The 18,495-nt window shown below is 46.1% G+C and overlaps 1 protein-coding gene and 1 pseudogene across 4 annotated transcripts in view; one reads left to right on the top strand and one right to left on the bottom strand.

Moving 5' to 3' along the window:
- The window catches only part of NHERF4 (NHERF family PDZ scaffold protein 4), an 818,185-nt gene that overhangs the window by 380,653 nt on the left and 419,037 nt on the right, over window positions 1-18,495 (bottom strand). The gene's annotated exons all lie outside the window — the stretch shown is intronic.
- On the top strand, window positions 6,811-6,969 carry LOC130294762 (U2 spliceosomal RNA; annotated as a pseudogene).

The raw sequence follows: 18,495 nt of genomic DNA, 5'->3' as shown, positions 1-18,495 counted from the left end.
AGTGAAATGGTTACATTTGCAACATTGTGGTAAGTATGATTGACAAGTGAGGAAGTAATTCATAAACAAAATGTTACATAGTAATCATATGAAGTACCAATAGGCTGTATGTTGCTGGAAATGAGCAGTGGAAGGATATGGTTGACAATATAACATTGTAACAGATGTATGAGTATGATGGACATGACTGGTATATAATCAATAGAATTGTGGTTTAAGCTGTTGTAGTAAGTGCTGTTGGTTAACAGAGGACTGCAGAGGCTAGGTTAGGCCTGTAGGTGGTGCTATAGGACTGGAGATGAATGTGAAAGGCAGGAGAAAATGATTTTTTTTTTGCATGGATTCAGGTTTTCTTTTTATGTGATCAGTTCTGTGGCATCATTAAGCCCATATGGCTGCAAAGTTTCAACGAGGTAGATCCAGAACATCTCTAGTTTTTTTAGAGTGGAAAATCTTTAATTTTATGTGGTGGGATAGGGTCTATGGGGCAGATTTTAATTGTTTTTTTTCCTCTCTGTGCCTTTCTGAGCAGTGTTTGGAGAGACTGTGCAGGGCGAAGTTCCGTTTGATATTATTCCTGCGTTGGTTTAGTCTGATGTGGAGTTCTTGGGTGGTCCGACTAATATACTGCTTGTTGCAAGTGCGGGTGATTAAAGGAAAACTGTCACATATTTTCTGCCGCACTATCCACCGGTATTGGTGGATAGTGCGGGAGACGCTGATTAAAATGAGCCCTACCTTGGTCTGATCCGCGCCGCCGTTCGCCCGCACTTGTAGTTTTAATCTTTTGTATATCCGGCTGTAACTGGCAAAGGCGGCGCTTCTGCGGGCTAACTGACACGCCAGGTCAGGGCCGCTCATGAATATTCATCCCTCCTGTTCTCCCTCGCTTCGCCGCTTCTAACCAGAGGGAGGGATGAATTTTTATGAGCGGCCCGCAGAAGCACCGCCTTTGCCAGTTACAGCTGGACATACACAGAGATTAAAACTACAATTGCGGGCGAATTGCGGCGCGGATCAGACCTAGAGGGCTCGTTTTAATCAGCGTCTCCCGCACTATCCACCAATACATGTGGATAGTGCGGGAGAAAATATGTGACAGTTTTCCTTTAAGTAAATAACGTAAGTTGCAGGTGAGTGGATATTTGATGTTGTGTTTTTCGTTGGTTCTTAGATTTAAGAAAGTGGTTTGCTTGTGGTCAATTGTGGCACAGCAGAGTCACCTTCTGGTTCCACATCTGAAAGCACCTTTGGTTTTTGTACTGGAGTGGTTGGTGTGGCGATTGGTATGTCGCTTGAGTCTGCTGGGAGCGATTAGATTTTTGATATTTGGTGCTCTCCTGAAAGTAACTCCTGGATTGCTCGGTAGGGATTTTTGTAGGATGGGGTCATTTTGAAGGATGTGCCAATGTTTTTGAGTATGGTTCTGATTGCATTGTGAGATGAGTTGTAGGTAGTAATAAAGTTCAGTTTGATTTGATTGTCTGGGTTTTCTGTGTTTTTCTTTGGTTGTAAGCAGTCATCTTGCGTTAGGGTTTTGGTCTTGTTGTAGGCTTCGATCAAAATTTGTTTTGGGTATCCTTTTGAGAGAAAACGTTTTTGGAGAATCTTCGCTTGGGATTTGAAAGTATGATCTGAGGTACAGTTTTTCCAGATTTGTTTGTACTGATTGAATGGGATATTGAGTTTCCACTTTTTGTAGTGTCCACTGTCGTAAGGGAGGTAGCTGTTGGAGTCAACTTTTTTTAAATGAGTTGCGGTGATGATGCTGTTGTCCGTATGAGAAATTTCAAGGTCCAGAAAGTCTATGGTTTCTGCAGATATGTTTAATGTGAGTGTGATCCCCCAGTCGTTTTTATTGATGCTGTTGATGAGTTCTTGGATGAGTTGGGGAGGTCCATTCCATAGCATGAACAGATCATCTATATATCGACGGTACAGTACAGCGTGTTGTTGGAAAAGTGGATGTGAGGTTATGAAGGTTTTCTCAAAGCTGCCCATCACTAGATTTGCGTACGACGGTGCCACCCGGGTCCCCATCTCGGTGCCCGTCGTCTGGTGGTAGGTGGCACCATCGTATGTGAAGAAGTTGTTGATTAAGATGATGTCTAGACATTTGAGCAGAAAGGTACATTGTTTTTGTGGAATGTTGGGGTCCTCTTCTAGAGTGCTTTCTGACGCAATCCAGTCCTATGCTGTGTTTGATGTTGGAGTATAATGCTGTGACGTCCATTGTGACAAAAAGGAGGTTATTGTGCCAAGGTATTGGGCGTAGTAGATTGATGAGGTCGTCAGAGCTTTTCAGATAGCTTGGGAGAGATTGGACATAGTCCTGTAGTATCAGAACTAGATAGTGCGAGATTTGGGACGTATGGCTGTTGATGCCGGAGATGATTGGTCTCCCTGTGGGCTGGGTTTGATTTTTGTGGATCTTGGGTAAGTGGTAGTAGAATGGAACGGAGGGATTGTCGATGTAGAAGAATTTATTTTCTGCTTTGGTGATTACGTTGTCAGTAAATGCTTTATTGAGTGTTTCTTTGATGATTTCTTGTAATTGAAGGTATGGGTTATGGGTGAGTTTTTGGTAGTAGTCCTTATCTTGTATGATTTTGACAGCTTCTACATGATAGTCCTCATAATCTTGTAGAACTATACCTCCTCCTTTGTCGGCGGATCTTATGACCAAGTTTTTTCAGAGCTTCTTTCTCTTTCCTAGTTAGGGATCCGTTTTTAGTTTTTTTGCTGTGGTTGAAAGGAAGTTTTTTGAGGTCTTGTGCCACAAGGTCATGAAAGGTTTTGATTAGATGTCCTTGGCTGTGGATGGGGTAGAATTGAGATTTATTTTTGACAGGAGGGTGCTTTCCTTCAAGGGGATTTGCTTCCTTGGATTCAGTTTTTTTGAAAGATTCTTGGTTGGGTAACGAGAAGTGTCTCTGCAAGGTGAGTTTCCTTGTAAATTTGTGTAAGCCCAGGAATAAAGTGAAATCGTCTGGTTTGTTGACTGGGCAATAGGATAGCCCTTTCTTTAGGAGAGATAGTTCATATGGATATACCTCTACTCAGGCAGTTCTCAGACATCTCCCATCCAGCCTCAAACCATTACAAGTGCTGCTTAGCTTGTTTTCCAGCCCACAGCACTTACCATAGACCCATCCAAGTCTATTAGTTTCAATGTAGAGATTTCAGTTATGTTAAAGGGACTTTAGTTCTAGTCTCCAGACATTCCCCCCAGAAGCCTGGGGGGACTGACGTCACAGCCCAGCCCCCTGTGACCAAAAGAACCGTCAAAGTTTGAAACTGTAACACCCCTCACACTTTATATAAGCACACTCGTTACATTATGCCAGCGGAGCTGAAGAAGAAAGGGACACCCTTTTGAAACGCATTGTCCAATCCTATTTGCTTTTTATTTTTACTTATGTGTTCTTTATTTCTTTTTGTAAACCCAACTGTTCAATAAATCCCCCCTTCTAATCCAAGAAGTTTCCAGCCACCTTATTTTCGCAACGGAGAAGCGCTTTCACACGCCAAGGTTTTTCTGGGATAAATCCCCGTGTGGGATCTCCCGCAACCTGCTCCTGTAATTAAAACTGTTGAGACTCATCTACCGAGAGGTCCCTGAGGGGTACGTAGGCCTCCAAAAATTTGGCCCCAAAGTGATCGATGGCCGGCCTCACTTTGTAAAGCCGATCATGGGCGGGATCACCTTGGGGCGGACATGCCGCATTATCTGCATAATGCAGGCATTTCCGAATGGCCTCGTACCACCTCCGTGTCATCGCCATACTGTAAAGCGGGGTCTGATAGAGGACGTCCCCGCTCCAGTAATGACGAGCACTTGTTTTTTTTGTCCAGGCCCATATGCAGCGTGAGGCCCCAAAATGTCCTCATTTCCGCTGCATCAATGATGCGCCATTCATTGGACCTGGCCAAAAGCAAATCTGGGTGGTGAGCAATGACCTGCTGGGCATACAATTTCATTTGCTCCACCATGTTATTGACCAGGCTGTCTCTGAAAAAAAAAACTTAAAAAAGTCCAGATCAGGGAATCCAGCATGGTCAATCCGGATTTCCGAGTCGCCAACAAACTCAGGAATCCGTGGCTGATAACCCTCTGGGGGGCTCCAGACAGGGTCATCGGAAGGGGGCTCTGATGCACTTGTCTGGGGGGCCGGACTCCTATTATGAGCGGCATTGCCACTCGCACTAGTGTCGGCCACTGGGTCACTCTCATGGGGGGTGCGTGGCCTCGCCTGGCGGCGTCTCCGCCGCCGTACAGGGGACTCATCATCACTACTAGATGATGAGGAGGGCGAGAAAGAACACAAAAAAGTAGGATCTTCCTCGTCCTCACTGGCAGATTCGGAGTCGGAGGTTAAAAAAGCATAAGCCTCCGCTACCGAAAATGCCCGGCGGGCCATCACTTTTTTTCTACGGTGGCGGAGGGAGGGGCGGTGGCGGAGGGGAGGGGGTGTGTGCTTAGGGAAGTATGTAGTGTGTGGTGCTTGGTGTAAAGTTACAGGAAAAAAAAAAAAAAAAGTGCGGCCAGAAAAAAAAAATGGGTGGCACTTGCTGCACCCGGAACCCCTAATAGGGCCCGGGGTCACATGGATTAGGTGACAGCGGACCCTTGGGGACCTATTAGGGGTCGGGGGGGGGATTTTTTTTTAACTTTATTTTTAACTTTTTGGACACAGAATGCCTACCTTGCCCTGAATACTGCTCTCCCTGATCTAGGGGCTCCTGATGGTGCAGAGGGTGGGTCCCGGTCCTCTCGTGGCAGCTCTGCCGCTGACTGAACTCAGCGAGCGCTCAGAGCTGCGCAGAGCTGACCGTTAACCCCTCCTCTGTTGGACTACTATTGGCCGGAGGATTGCCGGACAATAGCAGTCTCTAGCAACTGGAGGTGATTGGTGGTGTATTGTACACCGCCGATCACCTTCTTTTTCCGGGTCATCGGGTCACAAGTGACCCGAATGACCGGAATCACGGCATATCGCTCGCGTGAATTCGCAAGTGCTCTGCTGCGATCGCTGACATGTGGGGGTCCCGGGACCCCCCTCGGCATTTGCACGGCATGCCTGCTGAACGATTTAAGCAGGCATGCAGTTCCAATCTCTGCCCAGCGCGCGACAGGGATAGGAAAACGCCAGGGCGTAAGTTTACGCCCTTGGTCCTTAAGTACCAGGGCGCAAGGGCGGAAAATTACGCCCTTGGTCCTGAACAGGTTAAGAAGAAGCGCATATCCAAGAGTCCAGAAGACTCTATAATGCAGGACAGTGGACCACAAAAAGACATTCTTCGGAGTTCATCCATCTCCGTATTATTTTTGACAATTTTAATTAATGAATCACACACAATAAGCGTTCAATAGTGTAAGGATTATTATTCTTGAAAATTCAAGTTTATTACTATGAAAATTATAATAAAATTTAAAAAAATTTTTTTACCCAAGAGGGTTTAATAACCCCATACATTGCACCATAAATGTTGAAATTTTAATTAAACATATGTATGTATCTATTTCACCAATCGTAAAATTAAAGGCCCAAGCCCAGACGCATCATGAACGCAAGTAGTTCCTGAAAGACACAGGACCAGTCAGGAGTAGGCATCAGCAGTACCCAAGAGGCTTTGATAACCCCTTACATTACACGATCAATCACTAGATCGAGCAATAACAGGTGTGTGATGCCCTCAGATGTCCGGGGCTGCACGCACGCTACACTGAACGGACCAGCATGTGTCTATCCTTCACCGACAGGTGCGGGTAACCCGCTCAACCCCGTTTGTGATAGGGATCGGGAATTGCAATTATTTGCCATGAAAGAAGAATTCCAACTAAGTGCGGGTCATAAGCTCGGGTTCATTAAGTCACTGACCTTTGTACACACTGCCTGTCTCTACTACCGATTGGATGGTTTAGTGAGGTGCTTGGATCGGCCCCGGCGGGGTAGGTGATGGCCCTGACAGAGTGCCGAGAATTTAAAGATCATTGTTGAAATTTGCATTAAGCATATTATTAGCTACTGCTAAACTTCCAAAAATTAAAGGCCCGAGGCCAGAAGCATCGGTGAGGCAAGTAGTTTGTGAAAGGATGAGCCAGGAGCAGGCATTCGCAGTACCCAAGAGGGTTTCATAACCCCTTACATTTAAAGATCAATGTTGAAATTTGCATTAAGCATGTATTTAGTAGTGTTGCTCGCGAATATTCGTAATGCGAATTTTATTTGCGAATATCGCATATTCGCGAATTCGCGAATATTCACGAATATAGCGCTATATATTCATAATTACGAATATTCGTTTTTTTTTTTCCACAGTACACATCACAGTGATCATCCCTCTCTGCTTCCAGCTTGTGTGATGTAAAGAAGGCTCTAATACTACTGTGTGAGACTGGTGTGCGCATTTTCGCATATGCGAAAATTTGCAGATGCATATTTTCGCATATGCGAATTTTCACATTTGCACATTTTTGTATATGGTAATTTTCGCATATGGTAATTTTCGCATACGCGGATTTTCGCATATGCGAAAATAAAACGGGAATATTACGAGTATGCGAATATTCGCGAATATATGACGAATATTCATCCATATATTCGCGAATATTCGCGAATTCGAATATGGCCTATGCCGCTCAAAACTAGTATTTAGCTACAGCTTAACATCCAAAAATTAAAGGGCCAAGGCCCGAAGCATCTGTGAGGCAAATAGTTCCTGAAAGACACAGGATGAGCCGGGAGCAGGCAATCGCAGTACCAAAGAGGGTTTCATAACCCTAATTGATAACCCAAGAGGGTTTCATAACCTTCTCGGCCTTTTGGCTAAGATCAAGTGTAGTATCTGTTCTTATCAGTTTTCATGCTGGTGGGGATGGGTGCTGCATGGAGGATGCAGGTGTACCGGGGCTTTCCGGGGCTGGTTCTGAGGAATCAGCTCGACGGCTGCCCGATGTGACCTGTTCCCTCCGGGTCTCGCCATGAGGCTGAGAGGGTCTAGAGCCGAGGTACTTTTGTGCCTCGGGGAGTGGTGACCCCGAGGTGCCGAAACTCACTGGGAGTACTGGCTCACTGAGTTGAAGCACGGGCACCATGATCTCTTCACCTTGTGGCACTCACCTCTTGATTCCCGGCCTTCTGGCTAGGATCAGAGAAATTTTTATAGATCCGGCCGGATATCCGGGCAGTATATCTGCACACATTCACTTATTTATTTATTTTTGTCTCACTGTGTCACTTTTTGCGTGTTGTGTGTTCACAGGATTTGTCAGGATGCGGTAGCCCTTCTGGGTGTCCCTCCTGGCGGTCTAGGGGAGGTGTGTGTGGCCATGAGGTTCCGCACCTCCCTGCAAACACCCCGGGTACTCCTGCTTTGGCAGGGTAACTTCCGTTATTGGCTCTGCGGGCAGATACCTTGGCTAACGCCAAGGGGGATGCCGGGAGCATTTGTGGTCCCCTAGTAGCTTCGGCGAAAAGGGACATCGAACCTGGAACCTTGCAGGTACCTTTTGGTCCGGAGGCGAAGGGTAAGGTTTGTTGGGGGTCCTCTCTCCTATCGGAGAAGGGCTGGCGATAGACCGCATCCTTTGTGCACGTTTTTTTAGTGTAACACGTTTGCACTTTTTCTTGCACTTTGGGTGAATCGAGAGCACGTTCTTCGGCTTTAGATAAAGAAAAGAGGGTTTCATAACCATAATTGGGAAGTGTTGGTGTAGCAGCATGGTCAATCTACTCTGAGGCATCTGGCATTGGTGGCAGGAAATCCTGGCTGATCCATCCCTGATTCATCTTGACAAACATCAGTCTCTCCACATTTTTAGTGGACAGACGAGTTCACCTTGGGGTGACTATGGCCCCAGCCGCACTAAACACCCGCTCTGATGGCACATTACTGGCCGGGCAGGACAGCTTTTCCAGAGCATACTTTGCTAGTTGCAGCCATAAATCAAGTTTGGCTGCCCAGAAGTCCAGCGGATCTTCAATGGTTGTTAGCATGGCCATGTCAAGGTATGCCAACACCTGCTGGTTCAGGTCCTGCTCCATGTCTACCTGCTGCTGATGAGTTGCTTCACTATGCGGGTGAAGAAAGCTACTCATCAGCGACTGTAGACTCAGGCTGCTTATGATTGAGCTGGTACTGTTCCTGCCACCCCTCCTCTCCCCAGCAGCATGGCAGTGGAAGGTGAGTGCAGAGGGCCCCCCGAGTCAGACCTGCGAGTGGATGGACCATGTGGCCGATAGGCATCGGCCAACTGACTACGTAGAATCTCTCTGTAGTAGGTCAGTTTGTCCTCCCTCTCAGTGGGTGTAAAAAAGGCCCCCATTCTGGGACGGTAGCGAGGGTCTAATAAGGTGGAGGTCAAGATGTCATTCCGCTGACGAATTTTGACAATTTGGGGGTCACTACGCAAGCAACTGAGCATGCATTGTGCCATTTGCGCCAGTGACTTTGGAGGGACTACCTGCCTCCATCTCCACTGCATACTGCCACGGTGTGTCTGGGTCCTCTGTCTTGCCTTCCTCATAACTCTCCTGCTCCTTGTCTCCTGTCCGATGACTAGAAACACCGGCCATCTCATCCAACCTAAACTGTGATCCGCTCTGCCCCTCATCCTCCTCCTCCAGTTCAGCCCCCACAGGGCTCAAGTAGTCTTGAGATGTAGGTGCAACGTCTCCATTGCCATGACCAGCCATCGTTTCAATCATTTGTTGTAGGAAATGTAGGAGTGGAACTATGTCATTCATGGCATAATCCAGGCGACTTACAAATAATGTGGCTTCCTCAAAGGGCCCTTAGCAAATGGCAGGTGTCACGTATGAGCTGCCACTGGTTCACATTGAAGTTACACAGGGGAGTAGTCCTATCTGCTTGGATCATCAAGAAATCGGTGATGGCTTTTCTTTGTTCGTATAGTCTGTCCAACATATGGAGGGTGGAATTCCAACGTGTGGCAATGTCACAAATAAGACTATGTTGTGGGATACCGTTCTGACGCTGCAGCTCAAGGAAGGTGTGCTTGGCGCTGTACGAGTGCATGCACAGTTTCCTTGCCATTGTCAGGATGTTTTGCAAATGGGGTAAAGACTTGAGGAAGTGCTTGACAACCAGATTCAACACGTGTGCCATGCAGGGCGCATGCTTAACACTTCCTTGTCGCAGCGCGGACACGATATTCTTCCCGTTGTCGGTCACCATGGTTCCCATTTCCAGATTTTGTGGAGTAAGCCATACTCGGATTTCTTTACAAATGAATTTTAGCAGTTCCTCCCCTGTGTGACTCAGTTCGCCAAGGCAGACCATGTGAAGAAAAGCTTGACACCACCGTGCCCTACACATATGGGGCACCGAGATTTGGAAGTGCAGTGGAGGCCGAGGAGGTGGAGGATCAGGAGGCATCGTCGCACACCGTAACAGGACAAACTGCCTGGGAGCGGGAGCGTGGAGGAGGAAGCAGTGTGACCTGTCCAAGTTGCTGTTGTGGCTGTGCTGGAACCACATTTACCCAGTGGGCCGTAAAAGACAAGTATTGTCCCTGCCCGTAGTTACAGCTCCACACGTCGGTGCTGCCGTGCACTTTTGAACACACCGACAGGCTCAAGGACTGGCCCACCTTCTCTTGTACAAACTTATGCAGGGCTGGTACTGCCTTCTTCGCAAAGAAATGACAGTTTGGGACTCTCCACCTCGGCTCGGCACAAGCCATCAATTCTCTGAAAGTTGCAGAGTGCACCACTTGAAAAGGGAAGGGACTGCAGCACCAGCAACTTGGACAGGAGCACATTCAACTTCTGCGCCGTTGGATGAATGGGCGCATATTGTTGTCTCTTGGACATGGCTTCACCGATGGATTGATGGCAGAATGGCTGACTAGAAGCAGGAGAAGCAGGAGCATCTGGAGCGACAGAAGGAGGGTTTGACACACAGCTCCCTTCGGCTGAGGTGGTAGAGCCATGGCAGGATGAAGGAGGGAGCAGATGGCCACTGGGTTATGCAGCAGGCTGGACCACTACACTGGAGCCACGGTTCCCCCAGGCCGCTTTATGGTGGCGAAGCATGTGTTGACGCATTGGGCTGTGGTGCCGACATTGGGACCCTGGCCATGCTTCACCTTCTGCTGACAGATCTTGCATGTGGCTACGTGAACCTCCTCCGGGTGCCTGATGAAAAACTTCCACACCGCCGAGTAGCTGATTTTCTCACCTACAGTCCGCACTAATTGACTGCTACTGGCGCCGTCTCCAGGAACCCCTTTTCCACTACCTCCGGGAAAGGTAGTCTGCGGAGAAGCAGGTGGTCTCCCTCGGGCACGTTTGTCTCTTGAATTTCCACTCCTGCCACCACGCTGACTGCCAACCGTGCTACCGCCTTGCTGCCTCAATGCGGCTCCCAATTGCGATCAGCTTCATCATCATCAACAGGTGTGTGCACGTCACTGATGTCCTCCTCACGTTCCCCAACAGTGTCTGCTTCAGGACCCTGAACCCTTGCAACACCGCCTCCCACATCACTCTCCGCATCACAACTTGGCCCCCAAGCGGCGCATGTCTCCTCCCCTTCTTGGCTGGACAGTAGCTGCTGACTGTCCTCTATTACATCGTCCTCAGTAAATAGTGGAGCTAAACCCACAGCATAAGATACTTCTCTAGGAGAGGGAACAGCATAGGATAAGGCAATGGAAGGACAGGGACTGCTCCCGGGCCATGCCAACTGAGGGTAGTGTCTGAGGAACCCACCGACTGTTGACTCTGGGTGTCAGATGTCACTTGTGATTATGTGGATGAGCGTGTTAACCAATCTACAATGGCAGATGGGTTGCTGGTCAAGACATGACCGCTGGCTGATAACGGGAGCTCAGGCCTCTCACTGTGACTCCTGCAGCAACTCGCCCTTAGTCTGCTGCCAACTCTTCCTGAAGTATTTAGGCCTCTGCCACTCCTCTGTGCACATCCTGGCACTTCTCTGCCTGACATACTTAGTGCGTATTTGACGGTATTACAATACGCTACACTACTCTTTAAACAGTATTTGTCTAGAACAGCAGCAGGTGATTACTTACGGCTGTCCTTTCACAGTTTGTAGGCCCTTGACAGATTAACAGGTACAAGATGGTACACTACTTGGATGTACGTATGCGGTATGCACTGACGAGTGCAGAAATATGCGCAACAATACGAAGAAAAAACTCAGTTTTTTTGAAAACCACCAGCCGGTGAATACTATTGTTTGGACTTTTGACAGTATGTAGCCCCTTGACAGATTAACAGGTATAAAATGGTACAATACTTGCATGTACCTATGCGATATGCACTGATGAGAGCAATAATATGCGCAACTATACGCAGAAAAAAATAAGTATTTTTTAAAAACACCAGCAGATGATTACTTTTTCCAGGAGTCAGGACTTTCCCTCTAGACTTGTTAAGGACAAATGCACTACAGTCCGCTGAAAAAATAACGTATTTGTGAACAGCAGCAGGACCCAACAGTGCAGCACCACAAAAAAAAAATACAGGGATTAAACCCTAAATTGCACTCTGTCACACAATTCTGAGCAGCAGATGATTTGTGGAGCAAAAAAAAACAGAATTGCGCTGAAAAATGAGGAGATAAGATGGTTGATAAAGTTCAGGCAGCTTGTTGATCTGTATGAGGCAGCTTACAGCTATCTGCCCCTCTCTGTTGCAATGCTCAATAACGTGAATAGGAGGTTTATATATCAATGATCCTTCTCAGTGCGAACAGCAAAGCACTCTGCACTCCTGTCTTTCCCCAATGTGACTAGCAGTTGCAGTGTAACATTGTGGTATATGTCTACACATGTTCTGTAAATAAAAGATATCAAGTCATGCAATAAAAAATAATCTATCAGTTGTATTATTCCTCGACCCAGTTAAAAAAGATAGGTTGCTGGAAGAGTGCAGCTTGTCCTAAGTGCGCCATACAGGATGCAGATTTAATCCATCAACTATGGGTATGCCCAAAGGTCAAGGAATTTTGGGCTATGGTATTTCGGAAAATTGGATGCAAACTTAAAGGGGTATTCCAGGCCAAAACTTTTTTTTATATATCAACTGGCTCCGGAAAGTTAAACAGATTTGTAAATGACTTCTATTAAAAAATCTTAATCCTTCCAATAGTTATTAGCTTCTGAAGTTGAGTTGCTGTTTTCTGTCTAACTGCTTTCTGATGACTCATGTCCCAGGAGCTGTGCAGCTCCTATGGGGATATTTTCCCATCATGCACAGCTCCCGGGATGTGACATCATCATTGAGCAGTTAGACAGAAAACTTCAGAAGCTAATAACTATTGAAAGGATTAAGATTTTTTAATAGAAGTAATTTACAAATCTGTTTAACTTTCCGGAGCCAGTTGATATATAGAAAAAAGTTTTTGTCTGGAATACCCCTTTAAATTAGATAAAGATTGGTCGGGGATGGAGGTTATCCTTGGAGACATGAGAAAGAAAAGTCGAGAATCTCTAAATCGTGTGTTTATGCTTACTAAAGTGGTAGTTCTGAGGGGGCTTTTTGGAAGTAGGGGCCCAAGTGTAACTGAATGGGAGGGACTAGTCCAAAAAACTTGCAAATATGAGGAATTGAGAGCTAGTAGGTCTAAAAAAAAAGATTAAACAGTTTCAGATCTGTCTGGGGAATATGGTCAGAGTGAAAGAGATAACAATTGTTTTGTTTTTTTCTCCCTTTCTTTCAGGGGTGGGAGTGGGAGGTGGGAGTGGGAGGGAGGGATTTGGAATTTATTTGGATTGAGGACTATGTGCTTGTACCTTTTATATTGTTGAAATAAAATCAATATTTAAATTTAAAAAAAACATTGTGGTATAAGCTAGTCAGACACACGCAGTCCCGTTCTCTCTATCTCTGAGTGCATAGATGAAATGAAGAGATGGCTGCCGATTATATAGGGCTGTGACATCACAGGGGTCAGCTTCGATTAGCTCATCTCTAATTAATGTCATCATAAATGTCTATTTGTGGCACAAAAAAACAGCCCTCATATGGGTCTGTAGGTATAAAATTGAAATTGTCATGATTTTTAGAAGGAGAGGAGGAAAAAACTAAAGTGCAAAAATGAAAAATGGTCTGGTCTTCATGGAGTTAAGGAATTTTAATGAGCTGAGATGAGCTGATGAGCTATGTTTACACAACCAAAAGATATATACACAATGTCCCTAGGTTCAAAAGTACCTTCTCTTAACTGCTACCAGTTGAGTAGCACCCCGATAATTCACCAAAAATTTATAAAATCAATAAAATATATTAACAGCACAATTAGAAAGAGGAATAGTATGTCTAAGCTCAAAAACAGGCCTACGTAAATAATTGAACAAGTGAGTGTTCATATATCCCCAATGGATTTCCCCTTAGATTTAAAGGGTCGCAACTATTTTACCACTCCTCATCGAAAAAGACTGTGGAGAACATTTATCAAAACCTGTGCAAAGAAAGAATTTACCAGTTGACCATAGCAACCAATCAGATTGCTTCTTTTATTTTTCAGAGGCCTTCTTTAAAAAAAAAAAACAAAAGAAAAACAATCTCGTTGGTTGCTATGGGCAACTGGCCAACTTTTCCTCTGCACACGTTTTGATCAATCTCCCCCTATGTATCCTGGGTGTACGCATACAAAGGAGTGTTCCCTGACAAAGGAAATTATTATCTCCAGATCGGGCAGGAAGCTTTCTGACCTGTGCAGGCAGCTATAGTGACATCATTGTCCCACAAAACTACAGCATTGGACAAAACCACTCAGTAGAGACCCTGCCAGCCAGGGTGTTCTCCAATCAGCTGGACAGGAGGAACACCCAAAGAACAAATGGATCTTCAGAAGTGGCAACAGAGGCAGGTGACTATCTTTGCCACTTACCCTCTGCGTTCTCTGTGGAGCACAGAAACTGTACAGACAGTAGTAATGTTGTGGGGCATGGACCAGTCCTTGGAGCACTTCTGCTATTTTGTGAATGTAATAATATCTGATGAGAAAGTGCTTGTTATTAAATGCATAAATAATTATTGCTGGTTTATGGAGGATACATTTTGAAGTGTGGTGAAGCAGTACACTGCACACTCTTTTAAGAGTACATGCATGCTCCTCTGCACATGGTTGTCAAGAATACATGAGGTTGCAGGATTCCTTTTTATGAGGTATGGTGAGGTAGTGACAACCAACTTTGCAAACTAATACATATGGTACATGCACAGTTCTTTGGGGATATACTATAGTACACTCACTTATTATTATTTATTATAGTTATTATTTAAATGGACCGTCTTGTTTTTTAAGCTTAGACATACTATTGACCTTTTCTCTCGATAATTGAACTGTTCACAAATCTTTTTTAGTTGTCTGTTATTAAAAAAAACAAAGGCCATTTTTTTATACCAAAATTTGTCCATTTTACAGGTTAAGGCTACAGGTTAAAAAAAAATCTGTCTTTTTCCGGTTATTGAGTTCAATGGAACTAAATAAAAACTGTTTGTAATGGTCCTACTGTATTAAATAATAGTTTTTTTTTTAACCAAAGACAGCTACAGAAAAACAGGTAAAAAGACAAGGCCAAAAACATGGCCTCATTATGCAGCTGAACACAGCCTGGGGGTTCTACGTTCTATCCCTTTGCATTCACAGTGCAAGAGAAAGGTGGTTTTTGGTATCTTTAAAAGCAAATACAGTGAGCTATTGTTTGAGCTTGCAATTGTGTGTGTGATTCATACATGTGGGCAGGGGCATTGCTAGGTCTCCAGATGATAGGGGCTATTCCCCTAACCACACCCTCAGTTACGCCCCTAACCACACCCTCATCCACGCCCAATTGCATTCAGCCTTCTCCTTCAATAAACTCACTACGGCCACCAAACAACTGTATAGTGTTGTTATAGCAATCACACTCCTATCACATCCAAATCCTGTATACTGAGACCAATATTAAAAATAATACCAGTATACAATGAGAAATATCCCCCCCTTCCATATCACTAGAGATAAGCGAATTTTAGAAAAATTTGATTCGGCTGATTCGCCAAATAATGGGTGTAGAACACCTTGCCTTGCTGGAACACGCATAGGGTGTGTGCTGGGTTAGTAAAATACAGTGGTCCCTCAACCATCGTTTGTTGAAACTATCGTATGTTGAGGGATCCGTGCAATGTAAAGAATAGGAAGCTGTGCTCACCTGTCCCTGGCGCACCGGACCCGTCACCGCTGCCCTGGATGTTGCCCTTCATCGCTGTCGCCGTGTCCCCAGGGTGCCCCGATGCTCCGGACGTCTCTGCTTCATCGGGATCCTCGCTCTCCGTCGCCGCCATCATGTCACTACGCACGCCGCTCCTATTGGATGACGGGACAGCGTTTGCGGCGACGTGATGACGACGGAGAGCGCCGGTGATGCAGCGGAGCCCGAAGAGGATGGTCCGGAGCCCAGAAGACAGGTAAGAGACCATCACCAGAGCACTGTACGGGGCACTGTAAACGGCTATCCGGCGGCAGCTGAAGCAGTCTGCACTGCCGGATAGGCCCCGACATACAAAAGCGTTGTATGTTGATGCTGCCTTCAGCATGCGATGACCTTTGAGAGGCCATCGCATGTCGAAATTATCGTATGTCGGGGCCATTGTAGGTAGGGGGGGTCACTGTAATACTTTTATACAGTATGACATGCAGATCAGAGGCGATGCTGCTGTCGCAGAGCGGCACAATGACAGAGCCTGGAGGTGGCATCAGTATAAGGAGACCATATAGAGGCTGAATGACACAGCCTAGAGTTTGCAGCAGCATGAGGAAAACATATAGTGGCTGAATGACACAGCTTGGAGGTAGCGGTAGGCGGCAAGGAAGCGTGGTCAGGGAGCGAGGCAGGCAAAATTGGTACACGGTAAGACAAGAAACAATTTAGGTAACGCCTTCTCCAAGGCAAAAGGGAACAAAGATCCAAGCACAGAAGGTAAGTGATGGCGGGCGAATACCGCGATGCAAACGTCGGCACCACCAGCAGCAGGGGTGAGAGCAGGAGTGCGCTCGCGGCCAGCAAGACTGGCCGCAGCGCAAGCTGTAGCACCTACTCACCTGACTGCCTACCTTCCTAGCTAGCTTACTGTTTACCTAGCCATCTACCCACCAGCCTACCTACACTTGGCTGTCCACCTACCTAGCTACCTACCTACCTGGCTGTCTACCTACCTATCTTTCCACTTTGCTGTCTACATTCCTACATAGCTGGCTGTTTATCTACCAACCTACTCACCTTGCTGTCCATCTACCTAGCTATCATCAGGATTTCCAGGGTTCCACCTTCGGTAAAACCTTCACATTTAGAAATGGGTATCGGGAATGGGGGAGGGGGGATAGAAAAGACACTAAGTGCAGGTGCTCCCGAGAGGTGAGAAGATAGTGAGCAATTAACCGTGTGGATTGACTTATAAAATAAAAAATATTTGAATTGATTAAAGTACATGGACAATGGGTTTCGAGTTAACACTCTTCATCAGGTCCATCATAACCTGACGAAGAGTGTTAACTCAAAGCGCGTTGTCCGTGTACTTTAATCAATAAATCTATTGTTCCTTATGCACCGGATTTATTTGATTCTTGTTTTATTTGTATTCTGGTATTATGGTTTTATTATTCAGTCTTTGTTATTATTGGTAATATTACTCTCAGTATACAGGATTTGTTCAGTATCAGAATGATGGCAATATGTATGGTAAAATTTCCTCCTTGTACAGTGGGGCAAAAAAGTATTTAGTCAGCCACCAATTGTGCAAGTTCTCCCACGTAAAAAGATGAGAGGCCTGTAATTGTCATCATAGGTACAACTCAACTATGAGAGACTTAATGAGAGAAAAAATCCATAAAATCACATTGTCTGATTTTTAAAGAATTTATTTGCAAATTATGGTGGAAAATAAGTATTTGGTCAATAACAAAAGTTCATCTCATTACTTTGTTATATACCCTTTGCTGGCAATGACAGAGGTCAAATGTTATCTGTAAGTTTCCACAAGGTTTTCACACACTGTTGCTGGTATTGTGGTCCTTATCTAGAGCAGTGATGTTTTGGGGCTGTTGCTGGCAAAACGGACTTTCAACTGTCTCCAAAGGTTTTCTATGGGGTTTAGCACGGTTGGCAGTCAGCGTGGTGGCAGGAGTGGAAATTCAGGAGCCAAACGTGCCATGGGGAGACTACCTGCTTCGCGGCAGCCTACCTTTCCGGGAGTTAGTGGAACCGGGGTTCCTGGAGACAGCGCCAGTAGCAGTCAATTAGTACGGACTGTAGGTGAGAATATCAGCTACTTGGCGGTGTGGCAATTTTTCATCAGGCATCCGGAGGAGGTCCACGTAGCCACATGCAAGATCTGTCGGCAGAAGGTAAAGTGTGGCCAGGGTCCCAATGTCGGCACCACGGCCCTGCATTAACGCATGCTTCACAATCATAAAGCGGCCTGGGAGAACCGTGGCTCCGATGTAGTGGTCCAGCCTGCTGCATCACCCAGTGGCCATCCGCTCCCTCCTTCATCCAGCCAAGGCTCCACCACCTTAGCCGAAGGGAGCTGTGTGTCAAACCCTCCTTCTGTCGCTTCAGATACTCCTGCTTCTCCTGCTTTTAGTCAGCGATTCCGCCAACAATCCATCGGCAAAGCCATGTCCAAGAGACAACATTATCAAGTCTTCACCCCATTTGCAAAACATCCTGAAAATTGCAAGGAAACTGTGCATGCACTTCAGCCACTCGTACACCGCCAAGCACACCTTCCTTGATCTGCAGCGTCAGAACGGTATCCCACAACATAGTCTTATTTGTGACATTGCTACACGTTGCAATTCCACCCTCCATATGTTGGACAGACTATACGAACAAAGAAAAGCCATCACCGATTTCTTGATGATCCAAGCCGATAGGACTACTCCTCTGTGTAACTTCAATGTGAACAAGTGGCAGCTCATACGTGACACCTGCCGTTTGCTGAGGCCCTTTGAGGAAGCCACATTATTTGTAAATCGCCTGGATTACGCCATGAACAACGTAATTCCACTCCTACATTTGCTACAACAAATTATTGAAACAATGGCTGATCACAGCAACGGAGACGTTGCACCTACATCTCAAGACTACTTGAGCCCTGTGGGGGCTGAACTGGAGGAGGAGGATGAGGGGCAGAGTGGAGCACAGTTTAGGTTGGATGAGATGGCAGGTGCATGCACAGTTTCCTGTGAGGAGGAGCAGGAGCAGCCAGAGGAGTTGGAGGGTTATAAGGAAGGTGAGACAGAGGACAAAGACACACCGTGGCAGTATGCAGTGGAGATGGAGTCAGGTAGTCCTTCCGAGTCACTGGCGCAAATGGCACAATGCATTCTCAGTTGCTTCCATAGTGACCCCCGAATTGTCAAAATTTGTCAGCGGGATGACTTCTGGATCTCCACCTTATTAGACCCTTGCTACCGTACCAGAATGGGGGCCTTTTTTTACACCCACTGAGA

Source organism: Hyla sarda, chromosome 10 (genome assembly GCF_029499605.1).
Source record: "Hyla sarda isolate aHylSar1 chromosome 10, aHylSar1.hap1, whole genome shotgun sequence".
Lineage (NCBI taxonomy): Eukaryota > Metazoa > Chordata > Amphibia > Anura > Hylidae > Hyla > Hyla sarda.
The sequence above is the reverse complement of the archived record's forward strand: the minus strand, read 5'-3'. Positions and strand labels throughout refer to the sequence as shown.